Source organism: Ambystoma mexicanum, chromosome 4q (assembly GCF_040938575.1).
Source record: "Ambystoma mexicanum isolate Mex_15411 chromosome 4q, UKY_AmexF1_1, whole genome shotgun sequence".
NCBI classification, from domain to species: Eukaryota; Metazoa; Chordata; class Amphibia; order Caudata; family Ambystomatidae; genus Ambystoma; species Ambystoma mexicanum.
Genome location: NC_090928.1, coordinates 48619696 through 48634704, shown reverse-complemented (window position 1 = coordinate 48634704; position 15009 = coordinate 48619696). Strand labels below are relative to the sequence as shown.

The 15009-nt window shown below is 45.9% G+C and overlaps 1 protein-coding gene across 6 annotated transcripts in view; it reads left to right on the top strand.

Moving 5' to 3' along the window:
• Positions 1-15009, top strand: part of ERMARD (ER membrane associated RNA degradation) — a 1617289-nt gene that overhangs the window by 266245 nt on the left and 1336035 nt on the right. The gene's annotated exons all lie outside the window — the stretch shown is intronic.

The window sequence follows — 15009 nt, the reverse complement described above, 5'->3', positions numbered from 1 at the left end:
CAGAGAGGTAATGCAGCTCTTGGTTATCAGCATTTCACCTAGCCCTAGTGTAGAATCCGGCGGCAGACGCTCTGAGTAGGCAGAGCACTCCCACAAGTGGGAACTAGCTCAGGAAGTCCTTCAAGAGATCTTGACCTTTTGGGAAACCCCTCAAGTGGATCTGTTCGCGACCAGTGTCAATCTGAAGTGTGAACTGTTCTGTTCTGCTTCAGGGAATTTCCCCCAAGAGGAGCTCTAGGGGAGGCGTTCTTAGTGGACTGGGGGTTTCCACTTCTGTACACATTTCCTTCAGTCCCCATCATTCCTCACGTGATCAGGAGGTTGAGAAAATTTGGGATATCCATGATCCTAATTGCTGCGGATTGGGCCAAGAGGACGTGGTACCCGGACCTTCTGGACATGTCCATCGGCCCTCCAAAACGTCTTCCGCAAAAAGCGGACCTTCTCTCGTGAGAGAAGGGTCAGGGTTCTCCATCCAAAGGTCAACACGCTCAACCTTCACGCATGGTTTCTGAGAGGTTGAAATACAAGGATTGCGACCTCTTGCAGGACGTAATGGAGATTTTGCTTTCGCCCAGAAGGCAGCAACAAAGTTTTTGTACCTCTGCCGTTGGAACAAATTCTGCAGCTGGTGTAGGGATAAGAATGTGGATCCTGATTTCTGCAAAACACCACAGGCGTTATCTTTTCTGCTGCATTCGGCCAATCTGGGGATCCTAGTTGGAACCATTAAAGGTTATTTGGCAACGCTTTCCATCTTCAAGCGCACGTCTGAGGAAATGTCCTATTTTAAAATACCTTTTGGTAGCACAATGTCTAAAGGGACTCACTAATGTGTTCCCTCCATCTCCTTTTCAAGTTCCTATTTGGGACCTTAATCTTTTTTTTTTTTTAACAACGTTATTTATTTTTGCACACAGGTTATGCACATACATTTGTGACAATTATTTAATGGTCATACAACTTACACAAATTGGCCTTCTTCTATAGTTGGGCACTCTTAATTCTGCCAAATATTGTTTATACCTAGCCCATATATTCCTGGGTTTGGAGGAGGGAAGCAGTGAGGCAATATACAGTTCCTCATTGTCGTTAGCCCACATCATGTCATTGTTCCAGTCTTCTTTGGTCGGCGGTTGAACATTATTCCACCTCATCAATATGGCCCTTTTGGCTATCAAAAGACTCAGATTTAACAATCTACGCCATGTTGGGTTCATTTTCCCCACCGCCCCTAGCATGCATATTCGCGGAGACCATTCCATTGGTTGATCTGCCATCATGTCGAGTGCTCCGCAGACCTCTGACCAATATCGTCTCAATTCTGTACAGTCCCATAACATGTGAAATATGTTAGCATTTTCACTGTGGCATCTTGGGCAGGTGCCGGGCATGGTGGGGTATATTTTCTTAAGCTTTGCCGGGGAGTAATGTGTCCTATGTGTAATCTTATATTGATTCAGCTTAAATCTTGAATTGCATGATATCTGCTTGGTTAGTGAGCATATCTGAGACCATTCTTGGTCTTCTATCGTTTGCCCCAGATCTTGCTCCCACCTGCCCTTGGCTGCGTGGATCACCATCGGTCGTGTCTGTACTATAATTTTATAAAGAGCAGAGGCTGTTGTTTTCTGGGTCCCCCCTGTGAATATATAGCCTAGTGCCATACTGACTTCAGGTTCATTCGGGAATGATGGGAAAATATGGCGTGTGATGGCTGCCACTTGGTCATATTGTTGCTTATGTGCATTTGTGTTTCCCACTATGTCTTTAATGTCTTCCCAGGGTATGAAGTGTTTTTCCGGGAATAGCTGCCCCCATTGTGTAACACCTCTCGTGGTCCAGTGCATTTCCATTTCACTTCCATTGTGTAGAGGTATATGTGGGTCGCCCCAAATGGGCATGCTTGGATGGTATAATTTACTGGTCTCAAAGATGTCTACGATTTTGGACCATGCTGTGATCGTGACCTTAGTTGGGTTTATCGTGTTGTAGTGTTTGGGAGTGGACCTAGTCAACCTTTGTAGTGCCAACACTGCTTTGCGTTCGCCTGCGGAGGGGGTGGGGGGCCTGGGTTGATGAAGGATGTGGCCCAACCCGCAGCATAGTGCGCCTGCGCTGCGAGGTAGTATAATTCATGTCAGGTGCCATCAGCCCTCCCCTGGGATAAGTGTCGGATAGGACCCTCCAGCTTAATCTAGGGTGTCCACCCCAAACGAAAGCTATGCAGGCACTGTTGATTTTGGAAAACACAGCACAGCCGGGCCACACTGGTACTGTACTAAAAAGGTAGAAGAGTTTCAGAAGTATTATCATTTTTATCAGCGCTATCCTCCCCATCAGTCAAATGGGTAGGGCGCTCCATCGCTTCATTTTGATGCATAGTGCTTCTGCCAAAGTACTGTAATTCAAGGAGCCGGATAATTGAGCAGTCCTAGCTATATGAGCACCTAGATATATGATGTGTACCGGGCTCCATATGAGGCCGTGCAGGTTTCGGGGCTGAACTGTGTTGTCAGTCAGCAGGAATATCTCCGACTTGTTGGGTTTGAGGCGTAAGCCTGAGTGTTTGCCGAATTTTCCCACTTCTGCCAAGACCTTACCGAGTGTGTGGTCGGGATTCTTTAGGTATAGTAGGATGTCGTCTGCATATAACGTTATGATTTGTAGTTTACCATCAATCCGGATCCCAAATGTGCTATACCGTGATCTAAGTATGGCTGAAAGTGGTTCTATGACTAAAGCAAAGAGGAGCGGGGACAGCGGGCAGACCTGTCTTGTGCCTCCCAACAGTTCTAATAAGTGCGTAAATGTTCTGTTGTTTCTAATCCTTGCCTGGGGTCGTGTGTATAGTAATTTGATCCATGTTATGAATTGTGGGCCGAACCCATAGTTGCGCAACACCCCGAAAAGAAAGGGCCAGGAGACTGTGCGAATGCTTTCCGCATGTCTAGGGAGACCGCTATTCCTTGGGTCTCGGAGGGGGGGGGGTATTGTGGCAATGATTTGGTGGCATTGTCTTATATTGGTAGCTGTGGACCTGCCCATTATAAACCCTGCTTGATCCTCATGAACCATATATGGCATCAATGGTGTGAGTCTAAGAGCTAGAATCTTTGCTAGGATCTTAGCATCTGTGTTGATTAAGGATAACGGTCGATATGACCCGCATTCCTCAGGGGGTTTGCCTGACTTAAGCAGGAGTGTAATTATTGCCTCTCTTGTGGTCTCTGGGAGCTCCCCTTTCAGTAGTGCCTCCATCCACACGGCGTGTAGTCTAGGTGCTAACAGTTGACTAAATTCTTTATAGAACTCCGCTCCCTGCCCATCCATGCCCGGGGATTTCCCATTGGGGAGTGCTTTTATTGCTTCAATATTTTCGGCTTCAGGGATGGGTTCCTCCAGTGTTTCTCTAGTGGCTTCTGCTATAAGAGTTGTGGGTACTTGAGAGAGATAGTGTTCTATTTCGAGTTCTGTGACAGTGCTCTGTGGGGAGTATAAATCTTCGTCGAATGTGTAAAATGTATCTTTCAATTTCATCGGGTCAGTGGTTACTGTACCCTCTGCACTAAGTATGCAGGGTATGGTCGTAGGGCCCCTTTCACCACGCACGGTCCTAACCAATAACCTCCCGGGACGTTCCCCCTCCCTGTATCTCCATGCCGCAGCAGGCCTATCGAAGTATCTGACCTCCTGATCTGCCGCCTCCTTGTATTCCTCAAGCTTGGTCTTGATTTCCGAGCTGAGCTGGGGTGACGAGGTGAGCACATATTGGGATTGCAGGGCTGCTCTTGATTTCCGAGCTGAGCGCATATTGGGATTGCAGGGCTGCTAACTGTGTCTCTAATCGGACTAGTCTACCCCTGATATCTTTCAGGATTCCTCCTTTTATGGATATCGAGTGACCTCTGACGCATACTTTAAACGCTTGCCATAATATAGCCTGAGTTGAGAACGAATTGTCGTTTATGTCGAAATATTCTTGTATGTATTGTTCCATTGAATTTTTGTAAACCAGGTCTCCTACTGTTGCAGGCTTAAATCTCCATGGTGGACGGTCATTTGGCTTATCGGGGATTCTCAATGTTACTTGTATCGGGGAGTGGTCTGAGTATGTCCTAGGGTGAATGCGTGCGGTAGTCTGTGACCCATGCCATGCTACCCGTGTCTATTAGCCATAGGTCTATTCTGGAATGCATGTCGTGGACCGAGGAGTAGTATGTGTATTCTCTCATGCCCGGATGTAGGGTTCTCCATGCATCTCTCAGATTCAGGTCCAACATATGTGTGAGTATTGAATGTGCTGCTTTGGTTAATGTTCTGGATTGAGCCGATGTGCGATCGAGTTGTGAATTCAGAATAGTGTTAAAGTCCCCCCAGCAAATCACTTGAGCTGTTGGAAAGTTAGCTAATTTTTCAAAGATCGAAGAGTAGAAATCTGGCTCGTCAGTGTTTGGGCCAGATATATTAAGGAAGACTATTTCTTTATAGTAGAGATTGCCATGAAGCAATACATATCTCCCTTCTAGTTCACATTCAGCTTTAATAAATTGGAACGGTATCTTTTTATGTAGTAATATTGCAACACCTCTAGCCCGTCTGGAGTATGTTGTGAAATATTGAAAAGCCCCCCAATTGGGTATCAATTGTTCGGACTATTCAGGTCCCATATGTGTCTCTTGCAGGAAGATAATCTTGGCTGATTGCCTGTTGAGATATGCCATAATCTTCCTTTTCTTTATCTTGGAGCCGAGGCCCCTAACATTCCAGCTAAGCACATTGATATCGTCCCTGTCTTTTTTACCCATTATCAATGAGGTAGTTGCTTGTGTTTGTGCACCAATAATCGTCCGTTCTATGTTTTGGCACCTTTGTGCTTACCACCTGTGTGCTTTTCCTTTTATCCACCTCCATTGCATAACAAACCCACAACAACCCCCATGTCCCCCCTCCCCCCTCCCTCACAGTTCGCCAAACTTCAACTGTGCAGTTAAATGTCCATCCCTCCCCTCCCATCAATTTCTTAAGCACCTGCTACAGGGGGGGGCTGCGGCGTTTCCAGTGCACGTGCCGATATCCAGTCTAAGTGTAATTTCCGGTTCTATCTAGTTTCTCTCACTCGTTGTGATGTTTAGGGTTATTAGTGTCTATGGGTTTGAAGATTGCATTTCGTTGCTCCCAGACGTGGGATCTCATAGGGAGCTTATCCCTCTGCTGTTCATCTCGTTTCATGAGCGTGTTTGGGATGATGTGGCCCACTACTCACTTGATAGCCAACTTCTAGGTACCTCCATTGTTCGGGAGGATATGTGTTTCCACAAAGTTTGCGGCCTCTTAGGGAAACGCGAAGAAATATGACTTATTCTGGTGTTGGATTTTAAGTCTAGCGGGATAGAGCATTGCATACTGCACTTGCCGATCGCAAAGCATCTTCTTTACCCCAGTAAAGAGCTTTCTTTCCTGTTGGACCGCCAGTGTAAAGTCTGGGTAGATGCGTATGACATTAGCCTGCCATCTTAACTCCTGTTTCTCTCTGGAGGTCCGTAAAATCAGATCCCTGTCCCTGTAGTTCAATATGCGTGCAATGATCGGTCTAGGATATGCCCCTGGTTTTGGTTTCGGGGCCAGTGACCTGTGTGCCCTTTCCGCTAGGAACATCGGGGACCAGCCCGGATCACCCAGTAGCGTGCGCAGAAGGTCTTCAACTCTTTTTCCATCGCCCCTTTGATTGCGTCTTCCGGGACCCCAATAATGCGAATATTGTTTCTGCGGGGCCTCGCTTCTAAGTCCTCACACTTGGATTTCACGGTTCCCAGCTCTATGGCCATAGTAGAGACTGTGCTTTTCAGAGTTTCCAGGGCATCTTCTGTTCCCAATATCCTCGTTTCTGCCTCAGTCATGCGGGAGGCGGTCTTGTCGAGTTGTGTCTTTATGGTGGCTACACTCGCTGTGATTCCATCTAGTTTATCTGCGAGTGCTGCAAAACCCTGCTGCATGGCCACGAAGACCACCTGGGGGGTCCATCATTGTGGCTGGAGGGGCTTGATTCTCCTGTATGGACATTTCCCCTTCAACCTCGGGAGATATGTCCTTTTGCATTGTGGTCGTAAATGTGTCTATCGTGCCTTTGTTCTTTTTGGAGCCAAAGTTCTTGGGCATCGTACTGTTCAAATGAGTACTCTGTTATCGTTGATGCGAAGGGGCCCCCACCGGTTACCTTTTGGGTATGATGTCAGGGCCGTCGTAGGACCCAGTCCCTGAAGCTTCAGCCTATTTAATGGTGAAGTGTAATTGTGTCCTGCATTGACATCGCACTAATCCAGATACCCAGACCACCATATGATGATGTGATAAAGGAGTGGTTAGTGGCAATGGATAGCACCTTCTCGTCTTCTTATTGCAGCTGGTCGGAAGATGGTGTGTTTCACGGGGGGTTGTAGCCAGCTGGTGTTCCTTCGTGTGGTTCTGGCCCTGGTACCCTTGGGAGAGGGGAAGGGGCCCTGCCCCCCCTGGTTAGCTGTATTCCGTGTCACCCCCTCACCAGTTCGCTGCTGTTGGGGGGGGGCAGTGTGGTGAGGTACTGGCTCCCAGTCCCCCCCCCTCCGCCCTAAAATGCGCATTGCGTATACAGGAGAATTTAGCTGTTTCTTTAGTCGCCGCTAAGGTTGCATAGCTGGGGGGGAGGGCCACTTATGTTCACCAGTGTCACTGCTTCCGGTCTATGGTCTTATCCCGTGTTAGCAGTCTCCATGCGGCACGAGGGCAGCGGGGGGAGCGTGGGTTTTAGCTGGTGCCGATTGTGCAGAGTGTCTCAGAATGTTTAGGGCCCCAACCAGGCCAACCGAGATGTGCTGCTTACTTGGCCTGAAGGCCACGTATGGGAGGAGGGCGCCGCAGCCGTTGCCAGCCGTGTTAAAGTATTTATTCTCCCGGCATTCAGGGGCCTCAGTTGTCGTCGTCTCAGCGGCTTAATGATACCGCGTTCTCGTCCTGCTGCACGGTGGGGGAGGGTGCGTGTGTCGTCAGGGAGGCAGGCCCCATCTTACCTTCCCCACGCCAGTATGCAGCAGGGTCAGGGGTCCGCTCCTATTACGCTGCCGTGTGAATGTCTGCGGGAGGGTCCGCAGGCGCTTTTTACAATGATCGGAGCGCCCGCGGCCCCCCTCCCTGCGAGTCCGGATCAGCTGCTCTTCCTCCTGCGTCGCTCGCGTCAGTCCAGCGCCGGGCTCTTCCCCACGGATCTCGATCGCTGCACCTCAGTCGGCCACAGTCTCTAGCTTGGGCTGTATCTCGGAGAGCCTTTCACCTTCAGTCTGCAAATTTCTTGTGGGTCTTCCCTGGTTACTTATGCGTGTTCCATGCGGTTTTCATAAAGGACCGGTGCGATAAAAGCATTTGTCCTGGCTTACGGCCCTGGAAACTGCCGGAGCTTACACAGGAGCCGCCATTTTCTCCTGTGCACAACAGCGCCCCCTGTCTGGGGCCTTAATCTTGATTAGAAATTTCTCACATGTGCACCATTTGAACCACTCCATTCATGTTCTTTAAGGCTACTAACATTCAAACCCATCTTGTTAATGGCATTCACATCAGCCCGTAGGGTGAGTGAGTTGCAGGCACGATCTTCTAAACCACCTTTTATGGTTTGTTAAGGACAAGGTTGTCCTTAAGGTCAAACCTTCATTCCTACCTAAGATTCCATCAGATTTTCGTCTGGGACAAAAGTTAGTATTACCTACCTTTTACCCATCACCTTATCCTAGCAAGGAAGAGCAAAGGTTACACAGACTTAACCCAAGAAGGGCTCTGAGTTTCTACATTTCAAGAATGCCAAAGTTTTGTCTAGATGACCAAATGTTTATAGGATATACTGGTCATAGACTGGGACAGGCTGTAACTAAACAAACCTTGTCCAAATGGATTATATTAGCTATTACTGAATGCTATAGACTGGCCGGGAAAGATCCACCAGAAGGCTTGAGAACCCATTCCACTAAGGCATGGCTACTACTTCTGCTTGACAAAGATGGGTTGCAATAAAAGATATTTATGAGGCAACCACTTGGTTTACCATTCACACTTTTACTAAGCATTACTGCCTTGATGCCACCTTAAGCTAGGATGGAAGCTTTGGGAAAGCAGTCCTTCATTCGGTTCATAACAACCCTTGATTGCAAAATTCTTAGTCCCTTCACCAAAACTAATACTGCTTTGGGAGTCTATCATAGATCAGGAATACGTGGGAGGACACAATCCATTCGAAGAACAAGTTACTTAACCTTGGTAACGTTCTTTCGACTAGATGTTCTTACCACGTATTCCTCATCGTCCCTCCCAATCTACCTCGCAGTAGAATTTCTGTGATTTACACTTTACGCTCCTTCAGAGTCTGGTATGGTCTAAACCACATTAATGCTCGTTTTTCTACTGTAAGAAAAACACGAAGAAACAGAAGTGAAGCAAACGGGCGCTGCTCGTTCCATATATACCTTTGATAACGTCATCCTCGAGGGACATTGAGTAGACCGCATCGACGCACAACGCCCTATGTCAAAAATAACATTCCTAAGCAGCTGATGCTGGATATAGACGATATCCGAAGCAGCTGAAGCTGGATATAGGAGATATCATAGATGAGGAGTATGTGGGAAGAACATCCAGTCAAATTAACGTTACCAGGGGTAAGTAACTTGTTCCTCTCCTCCATGTATCTTTTCAGCATCTTGAGCGGATTCCTGGATTTCTACTAACTACTCAAATTTTGTGTAAGTTGGAACAGTAGACTGCACTTGTCTTTGTGCATTTAACTTCTCTGCTGGAGAAATAAATGAAAGGGAAACCCCCTCCTTCTCATTTGTGAGGACATTTCCTCAACTGACGTTATCTCTTGGGGGTTGGTGCGCAAGGCATTTCACTATCAATAGTACTGTATGTAAATATGTCTTAGGTAAAGCGCTATATAAAAACAAATTATAATAAACAAATTATTATTATGAAACTATCGCTAACGCTTTGGCCAACATTAATGATTCCAGAAGGGCATTGACCAATCCTGCAAAACCTTAAAGTGAACAATAAAATCTCCCACAAACCATTGTTTGCCATAAATTATTTCCAAAATATGTACTTAAGATGTTTTTTACACAAGGTAGGAACAAATCGGTGCTTGTAATGTTGTATTACATCCTGTGTCTGCGACCTGCGGTTCTCCAGACATTTTTAACTAGGACACTGATGAGCCCTCACTGTTGACATTGGTAGCCGTGGCTGATGGGTGTTGAAGTGCAAATCATCTGGAGAGTCAAAGGTTGGCAATCTCAGCGTTAAATAAAACTCCATGCTGCCAGTGTTGTATGCTATCTGGTGCCCAAACAGCTATGCCGCAATGAGAATGTTTCACTGATCCATGTATAGGACGGGGTTTGTGTTTCGGTCTTGGAGAAAAATCGTAATTTAATCTTGCTGGGGGTATAGGATGGAATTTGAGGCTGTGCTTGTCATTTGATGGAAGCAATTGGCCGATGAGGCTACACCATTAAAACCCTTTGTCTAACAACATAAAAGAAAATTAATACAAATCTATTGGCTTTGTAAATGCTTGTTTTTTGAAGTCCTGAGTTTATCTTGCGAAAAGCAGCACAACAAATCCCAGTAAGCAACAAAAATCCAAGCCAAGACAAACATGTTTTGAGATCTGCCTTTTTGGTGATCAGTATGATATTCCTCTAAGAAGGCACTGATGTTGAAGCACCGTTTTCTCACACCATTGAAAAATGATCTCTCAAAAACATTTAGGAGTTAGAGCTCTGAAGAAAAATATTTTTGACAAAAGCAAGGCGTGATTCTGAATAACTGTTTCCATGCCACCTTCACAAATACCCAAGACCTTCTTCAAACTTGATCTTTGCTGGAATCTCACAAACTATTATCAGTCCTGGGCAGTTTGTACTTTGAAGTTGCAGGCTAGACAAATGGCAGAATTAGGGCATTCAGAGGAGTAGAAGTGGTTTTGGGGGAGGGTTCGTCCATCTTACTTTTCTGTGAGCTTCTTTCTCCTTCCTGTCCATCCGCTTCATGCAGAACTTTGAACTCTGGGTATAACATCAGGCGACAAGTGTCACTTGTCTCAAGGATGGGGATTGGACCCCTTAAAGCAGGCTTGCTTTCAGACAATACACATTGGCCTTTTACCTATAAAAAGGGGGTTTTCCACACCTTTTATGATTCACTTATGGACCTTCAAGAACATTGTAAAGAATTCATTTATACACTGTTGGAAGAGCCATCCTTTGCAAAGCCTTCTGCCAGCGACAAAGACCGGTGCTCCAAGGCAAAGGAAATTCTGCTCCCTACTCTTGTCCAGGGCACATTGGAGTGATTTTGTTGAGGATCAAGGCATGCTACTTTGCTAGAAAACCTTCCTAAACTGAGAAAGCAAAGACTGAAATTCCACAATCACAACTACTCACCACACTTCACTCACTCTCAATCATTCATTAATAAAGTGCTTAGTGCAAAAGTCTCATACACTATTGCGATATCCTATATTATCACACTATAAAACAGCTCCCCCCTTAGTGATACACTGCTCTAACTATGAATCACCAAGGAAAAAATTCTCAAAGTACACACATAAATAATAATTCCAGTATCAGCCTGCCCACCATGTTTCATTCCTCATTAGCTGGGTGTTGAATCACAGGAACTTCTTCGGGGGCTTATATGTTTATCTAATGCAGTAAAGGGTATTAGCTAATCTACAGTTCTAACGTCCCTATACCATCAATGAATGGTGTTGGAAAACTAACTGGAGGTTACAATAATCGCTTAACAATCCTTCTGTACCCCTGTCGCCTCTGTAATCTTGTCTTCTGAATAGGCAGTCACTTGTTATCTAGCGGGATCTCTCCGCCCATTCCCTGTAAACGAACAATGACATCTCTTTGTACCATAGAGATTGAGTCACTCTCCACATGTCAATTACTTTCATGCCCCAATAAACTACCATTGTGTAGCCTGCACAAACTTTCTGTGGGTCACACCCCTTACTCTTGGGTGTTACACTTGCACTCTCCACACCCTTAGGCAGTGTGCCACCCCAGTATTACCCTCAACCTTCTATACACCATTTGTGCCGCACTTAAACTATGTGCTACAACATGCACTGATCTAAATGACATCCGGCACCTAGGGCGCACCTCTAGTTGTGATGCTTACAAAAGTGTTTTCAAAAACATGCCATGGCTTACTCTTGTATTATATCCATGTGATTCCTGAACGATCTATGCCTCATCTGCAATGTGCTGCGTTTGATCGGTTTATTTACTGTTGTCATAGGGGCAAAAATATAAGATATACTTCTGACCTGCATTGCTATGTCTGCAGAATACTAAATAGTACACTCACCCTAGGGTCGCTATCCATGTGATTCCTTCTATAATGTAGCTGTCAGATAATCTGTCCGGTTTACTTATGGCAGAGTTGTTATGGATTTCTTCTGCAACTATGGATAGCAAACCAACAATGATTGTTACGTGAGGACTAACCTATTCATGACTAATCTACATTTCATGTCCCTCCTTGCAATAACCTTGACTATTGCTGCATTGTTGGAATTGCTGCTCGTTTGAATCTGGGTGTTGTGCACTAAACCGCGTTTTAGCAGGGAAAGTCGAACGCTGTATTAAACATCTCAGATTGAGTCGACATCCTATGACGTTGTCGGCGTACGTCCTGTTTCGTACTGTAAGCCTTATGGTTAATGTAGTGTCTAAGGGCAGACGTTGTTGGTCTATTGCTGTTCCCATTTCCTGAATTCTTTGGAAATGTCAACGCCACTTTTACCATTGAATAAGGAAGCACTGAGTGTTGCTTATGAGCATATAATGGAGCTCAAAATCATGTCATTTGCTTCATAAAGATCCCTCTGTGGTGTTTTTCTGTGGATTTCAGTCACTCAATTGTGCCCATATTCTGGGAAACTGCTAAATACCTATTTGTTACACTTAAGGACTATCCAACGCAGTTCTTCAATCCTGACTCGTGTTTTCAATGTCTCTCAACTCCGCCCTTCAGCTCTCTGTGTCTTAGGAGTATGGTCTTCAGGTCCTAATGCCTGCTTAGTTACATCCTTATACAGGATCGCCTCTGTTCATTCTTTGTATGAGGAATATGCTTGTTCTTCAGAAATTGAGAAAGACTGTGGTCTTGAAACTCAACATAAACTACTCTAATACAAAGGATGAATCAGTCTTCTCATTCTCATCCTCTTAACTGATATTTCAACTCTAATAGCTGTTACCTCCTATACACAATTCTGTTCTCTTGGAGTCGGGACCTGCAGGCAATAGGAAGCAATCTGCCTAGTTCACAACAATCAGGCTACTGTTGTTGACTAACACATAGCCATTCTATATTCTTATTGAGCCCTCACGGGTTGCTCTTTGGGAGGAAAATCAATTCTTGTTCCTTCCTAAAAATTCTTTCTCCATCTCTGCTTTGCTCTCTTCTTGCTGTCAGTTTGTAAACAACTGTCCAATCAATCTCTTCTGGTTTGTGACCATGCTCTGCAAAATGTTTCACTAGTGGGGCATTATCAGCCCTGTTGCGTAAAAAAACTTTTATGCTCAGTTATCTTTTGTCAAGGATGGCACTCTGTCAAGAGTGGCACAGGGCCCCCAGGTAGGGTTTGGGTGGCTGTGTTGATGTAAGGTGACAGATAAGTACGCACACAGCAGGAAACTCATCAAGAAAGAAAAGTAGGCAACTGTAGTTGTGAACAGAAAGGGGCAGGAAATACAAAGATACAAACAAACTGGATTTCCTCTTGGGGTGTATGCAGATATGGAAAAAGAGTGTTCCACGGACCTTTGGAAACTCCAGCCTTCTGCACGGACTACTATTACAGATGCCCACTCTGTCTGCTCATGGCTGGGAACAACAGCTGTGGGTGTCTGTTAAACAGAAAACGCAACAAGGGAAGGGGCAGAGGTTGCCTGCCGGAAACCAACAGTCAAGCTCTGTACAAAGGATCAACATAAGACACAAGAGAGACAAGAACAGAAATAACCAGGGACAAGGAAGTCTAAGAGAAATATAGCAGAAGGGAATGAAGGAAGAAACAGTACAATAGAAATGGGTAAACTAAAGGGGAGGACAGAGGAGTCAAGGAAGAGAAGGACAGGGATCAAGAACAAGGGGTTGCAACAAGTAAGAGAGCAAGGGAGCAGCAGCCAGGAAAGAGGGGGGCTGCAAACAAGGAAGCGGGGCTGCAGAACCAAATGGTACAAGGTACAGAAAAACTGTAGTGGATTGCAGAGGACTGTAGTAGGCTGCTAGGCAGAGAGTTCAGAGGAGCAGGACTGAGAGCTGTAGTAGGCGGCAGACAGAGAGCCCAGAGGAGTAGGGCAGCAAGGAGCGAACCCAAAGGAACAGGGCGTAGAGGCAGAGAGACCTGAGGGTCAGGGCTGAAAGCAGAAGAGAGTAGCAGGCTGCAAGGCAGGGAGCCCAGGGGAGCAGAGCAGCAAGGAGCGAGCTGAGAGGAGCAGAGCAGCGAGGCAGGGAGCCCGGAAGGCTATGGCGGTAGGCAGCAGAGTGTAACAGGCTGCAAGGCAGGAAGCCCAGAGGAGCAGGGCTGTGAGGCAGGGAGCCCAAAAGGCTAGGGCTGTAGGCAGCAGGGTGTAGCAGGCTGCAAGGCAGGAGGCCCAAAGGAGCAGGGCTGTGAGGCAGGGAGCCCAAAAGGCTAGGGCTGTAGGCAGCAGGGTGTAGCAGGCTGCAAGGCAGGAAGCCCAGCGGAGCAGGGCTATGAGGCAGGGAGCCCAAAACGCTAGGGCTGTAGGCAGCAGGGTGTAGCAGGCTGCAAAGCAGGAAGCCCAGAAAGAGCACTGGAACAAAAGCAGTAAAATGCAGCAGCAGGAACAGCATACAAATTCGAGGCAAAAAGGGGCTGGGAGGACTCTTGATGCAATTGACTGAGCTCCTGCAGGCAGCTGCTTAAATACCACCCTGCCCTGTACTGAGGCAGGCTAATTGCCAGCACCTGGAGCAGCACACCTGAATACAATCTGCCTCCTCCCTCTCTGGTCCTGAGATGGTGGAAGCAGCACTGATCCCTAGAGCTTCTGGGGATTGTGGTTCCAATGCTGACGAATGGGAATGGGCAGGAATTGATAGCTGTAGCAAGGTGCATTGTGGTACATGTAGGTAGTTGAGTTATATAAGAAGGCACCAAAGTCATGCAATTGGGAATTAAGTACCAAAGTGTGAATAGGGGTTGTTCCAAGAGTATTCTGAAGATAAATGAATAACAAATAGTCCATGATGGTTGCCAATGTGTGCGCCCATGGCGCAGGCATGACATCTTTACACTTATTTTTCTTTCTGTTTTTCCAATGTATAATAACTTGCAAAGACAACTTTGGATTTTTCTGTGCTCCATATCTTATGCAAACCTCTTTCTACCCCCGGTGAAACAATTTGGCCTTTAACTTGATGGATTCCTGCTCATATAGTTCAGCACTCAAGCTATTCCTTTTTAATCTCAGGAATTGGTCAAAAGACAAGTTGTTGCGAGTATGCTTGGCGTGGAAAATGTTGAATCTAAGGAGGGTGTTCCTATCTTTGGGTTAATGAAAAGGTTTAACCCACAGTTTGTGTGTCACTTCATCGTATAAAATGGTTACATCTAGAAAGTTCACTTCTATCTCATTAAAGTAGCAGTATATTTAAGATGTTTTGCTCATTTTAACCACTTCACATATGTCTCTTCTATGGTCTGGTCCGATCTCCTTTCCAGGTGAGCAAGACATTTTATTTTTATTTATTTTATTTATTTCACTTATTTCATGCCCAGACCCTTGGGTATCACGGCGTGGTTACAGACAGTTTGGGCATTAGTATTGCAGTTGTACAGAGCACAATGACATTAAAAAGAAAAATATACAAAAGAAAATATACAATCCATTCATGGGCTTAATTTACACGATTTACAAGTTACCGCTGGGAGTCTTC